At 38.2% G+C, this 4,495-nt stretch overlaps 1 protein-coding gene across 1 annotated transcript in view; it reads left to right on the top strand.

Annotated features, from left to right (window-relative positions):
• en2b (engrailed homeobox 2b) overlaps positions 1-940 on the top strand; it is an 8,047-nt gene extending 7,107 nt beyond the window's left edge. The window contains exon 2 of the mRNA XM_026941300.3: positions 1-940. This exon is cut by the window's left edge and continues 1,688 nt beyond it. The gene's annotated coding sequence lies outside the window, so the exon portion shown is untranslated.
• Positions 941-4,495: the final 3,555 nt, after the last annotated feature.

Here is a 4,495-nt window from a genome sequence, read left to right as displayed (position 1 = left end):
TTTTCATAATTTGGAAGAAAAAAGCATGAAGGCTACTCTCAGACAGCAGACTCCGATCTCATCAGCGACTTGATCAGATTTCAGTCAGAAAAATTCCTCATTTTATTTTCATTCCCATGTGTCACTTTCCACACAAGCGATTTTCTACGAATTTGTATTTGTTCCCACGATTTTTTTCCCTTTTCATGTCATCATGCAATAACTAGGAGACAAGAACAGTTGAAGAAACCAAATTGTGACCTTTTATTTAGTGTGAACTGCGTCCTGGTGTAATTTTCGGAAGAAAAAAAAAAAAAAAGTGTGTATGATAGATCCATTCACCAAACAAACACACACACTTTGCCTTAAAGTTCTGAGAGGAACTTGTTTTTGTTCTGTTTTGTTTTTTTTCTATGAGAAACTGTGCTCTTCATTATCTATAGGCCTATAAAGAAACAATTTACAGCAGAATCTACAAAGGATATAAAACAGAATGAGATAATTTAAGTTTCTGTTCCCTTCTTTTTTTAAATGTAAAATTTCATGTGGTTTTCTTTGGAAGTATTCTTAAAAAAAAAGATGTACATAATTTGTATCATGTTTATTTGTGGCATTAAATCCAACTGGATGAATAAGTCAATAAAACAAGGCTTATTTGTAAGGTCATGGTGTTCACTCTCTTTATTCAGGAAGTTAGGTTTCTAATATTATATCCAGTCAACACTGAACAAGGAGTTCAATCCTGAACTCACACACAATTTATAGAAAATCAAACCAGTAAAGAAAATAAAACTGGATTTCATTGATTTCATACAAACTGATCGTCAAATGAACAAAGTTTACAGGCATGTCTTATCTGCTCTACAGCTCTCTGATCAACTCTGCTTGTGTTAAATGTGCTTTAGAAATTAAATGCACTTTTTTTTTTTTTTTTTTTTTTTTACTAACACTGTAAATAAAAGCTTCCTGTAAAATGACAGTAAAATTCCAGCAGCAGGGCTTCCAGCTGTTTCCTGTCATTTTTACACTCTGTTCACTTACTGAACAAGTTATCTTTTACAAACTCTTACGAAACTTAACCCCATGTTGTTACATCATCATCATCATCATCATCATCATCCTCATCATCATCATCCTCATCATCATCATCATCACAGTTAATAACAGCTACATTAGAAGTCATAGCGGATAAATTATTTATGTTCAGTTTTAAATCTAACACAATTTTAGAAACCAAACAACAACAATTTCTCTCCTGAACAGATCATTTATACAGTTTTGTTTGTTTGTTTGTTTTTTGATTTCTAATATAGCTGCTAGTTTGTACACAACTCAGCCTAACTCGTATGTGAAGCTCTGATTGGTTGTGCTTAGGGAAGGGGCGGGGCTAGGTTAATTACAACTTCATTTTGAACCAAACTGATTTCCTGTTTTGGGATCAGTGTGAGATTGCTAAATCAGGTTAGCATGTAAGCTATAGCGTGTATTAATGCAGACTGCTTAGTGTTTATTTATTTATTTATTTATTTATTTATTTATTTATTTTTGAATTGAACCCAACTTCAAAACCAGTCCAGAAAATTTCACATAAACTCATTTAACCTAATCTAATGAATTATATGAAGTTTATAAACCGACAGCGACACAGATACGTAACTTCCTGTCTAACTTAAAATCATCATAATTAACATCATCATAATAAATGTGACAGTCCTCATTACTTTTATATCACATATTTTATTTTTTTTAAATATTCATGTATTTACAGTATGCTTGCAAGTTGCTAAGATCTCACACGAGCCTATTCATATGAAAAGTTCTGATTGGTTGAGGATAGGAAAGGGGCGGGGTTAGGTTAATTACAGCTTCAGTGGTTTAAAATCAAATGAAATTAGTTGCACGTGTTGGGATCAGTAAGAGATTGCTAAGTGGGTTGGTGTAAAAGGCTAGCACGTGATCATAAAGACATATTTTTCTTTATTTAGGCCTCCTTGAATTGGACAGGGTTCGGAATTAAACATCAATGTCCAACATCAACACCATTTCTGGCAAAGTTTATAAAGAAGTCTAACTAATCCTGTGCTTTTAGCTTTTATTATAAACCCTTTTTCAGTGTTTTAAACCCAACACTTCTGTGATCTCGACACTAAAGCAGCCACATGACATTAAAACTATAACTATAACACAATTTCCACTCTGACTTTTTAAAATGTAATGAGTCTAAATGTGCTAAATGTGATAAACCACAAGTAACTGGAGTTTGAACTTCTTATGAAATGAATCACGGATCCTGAATCTTCACCTGTCCAAGCAAAGCTGAAGACTCGGAAAGTCTGACACCAGTTCTACCTGTGAGCAGGAGACAAGTCTGGAGCTTAACACACCAAACTGTGAGCTTGCATTTGCTGTGTCCTGAGTCTCATTAATAACTGGACACTAACAAAGTGTGTATGAAGCTGTGCAAAGTTTAATCTCTACAAGAATTAAGACCTAAAATGATGAAGGTTACACATGCACCTTTGTGGATTTTTATTAAAATTCTTCATACTTATATTTGAAGAATGTTTGCCGGTTACGGAGGCGCTTTTGGGAGTTCTGCTGGAGAGACAATCTGAAGAACTTCTAAAAAAAAAAAAAAAAAAAAAGTTGAGTATTTCTTTCCAGGACTTGATAATAAGTAATGGATGCAACAAAGTTAAACCAGAAACTAGAGAAGAAGAAATAACTACCAGCTCCTAAACGGTGTCATGTAAGAGCCATGGTCACACATCACAGGAAGAAACTTCACTGAAGAACTAAAAGATCTACCATGAACCATTTTTCTTTTTAAATGTTCAAAAACAGACTCATAAATAAAGACTGAAAGTAGTGTCATACAGGAGCCATGGGCATGTATTAGACAGAAACTTCAACAGGAAGGCTACAGACTTGGAGCATGTAGAGATCACGTATGAGTATCTACACACTTCCACCACAAACAGGCTACGAGGGGAAAGAGGGGAAAAAAGTTGTAGAACTGAATAGGAGTCGATACAAAAAGGGCAGCGAGCAGCAGCTCTGAGAAAGCCTTCGCAGCATTGACCTGCCTTCCTCAATGCAGCACGATCTCATCTGCATTTCTATTCGCCAACGTGGAAGTGGCCAGCGACTCCAAGCTTCTCTGGAAAGCGTAAAGAGAGGCTGAAGGTCAAAGCTCCCTCCCTCACGGCTCGCAGGTGGCTCTCCTCCTCCTCCTCCTCTCTCTCTCTCTTTCTCTATCTCTCCTAGAAACCTTTCATCACCTCCAGATTCAGCAACAGAGCTCAAGACTTTTCTGCAGAGTTTTATGTTTCGACCTTTTCACCTTCAACCAAACTGGGTTCAGACAAAAGCTGATGTTCAAGACCTTTAAGCAGATTTAGGTTTTGTTGTATTGTGCCATTAGCAGTGTCTTTAGATACAATGTCGTGGTGTGATTTCATGTTTTTTTTTTTTAAATCATTGACTCTTGCACCACAATAAACTTGAACAAAGTGTTCCTAAGTCTGATTCTGATTCTCACCATGAAAGAAATCTAAAAGAGAGAGAAACAGCTCTGAAAACCTGACTCCAAATGTCTAAGCACAAATCTCAAAACTTCACGTCAACCAGTCCTGACAGTCCTATTGTGATTTAGAAAAAAAACCTCTCCCAAAGTGGCATACCTTCCAAAATCCAGGCGTCTCATCAAATCCACACGCATGCCCCGAGCTGAACTCCAACAAACAGCCGAGCCAAAGGCCAGCCACGCTCCAAAAGAAAATACATATCAGAAAAAGTATTGACGTCCCCCATTTGGCCCCCGTACAAAAGGGGCAGCGTCGTGACCCCTCCCCCACTGAGCCATTTATCCATAGTTTCTGGCCAGCTTCCTGCTCAGATCTGAATATGCAATGAAGAGCCCGAGAGCTCAGTGGCGAAAATATAATTAAGGCGGTGAGCAGAGGCAAAGGTGAAGAATGGAGACGACATCAGGCTAATTTCACACCCGGCTCGCCGATGGCCGAGCCCTCGCCGCACCACGCAGATCAAAGTGCACTGGGAAAGTTAAAAGGAGGACTTAAGCATGCTAATCTCCAGGACAAATATATTTTAATCTTGTTAGAATACAAGTTAATGCTGAACTTAGCACTCGCTACAGCTTATATTTGTGAGCTGAGACTTTCGGGCCGTCCTGCGCCAGCTTGTGCAAAATTTTCACAAATCACGGAGGGCATGTAGCGAGAACAAAGCGGCCATTACGAGAAAAAAAAACAAAGCAAAACAAACCCAGAGCTCTGCCTTCGCTCAGTCACCTAGTGCGCATAGGAAATGAGGCTTCGCTCGGCCTGTGTGTCTCAGCAGCACCTTGGTAACCCTTGATCTCTCATGGATTTAGGCTTAAGTCAGCCGGCAGAGCACAAAAGAGAAAAGCCACTTTCTTAGGCTGCAACATTTAGCAACGCAAACCAAGCTGCTTCCTGAAGCCTAAAAAGAAAAGACGGGAGAGGAAAAAGAG

Source organism: Pangasianodon hypophthalmus, chromosome 21 (assembly GCF_027358585.1).
Source record: "Pangasianodon hypophthalmus isolate fPanHyp1 chromosome 21, fPanHyp1.pri, whole genome shotgun sequence".
Lineage (NCBI taxonomy): Eukaryota > Metazoa > Chordata > Actinopteri > Siluriformes > Pangasiidae > Pangasianodon > Pangasianodon hypophthalmus.
This window is presented reverse-complemented; position numbering and strand designations above follow the sequence as displayed.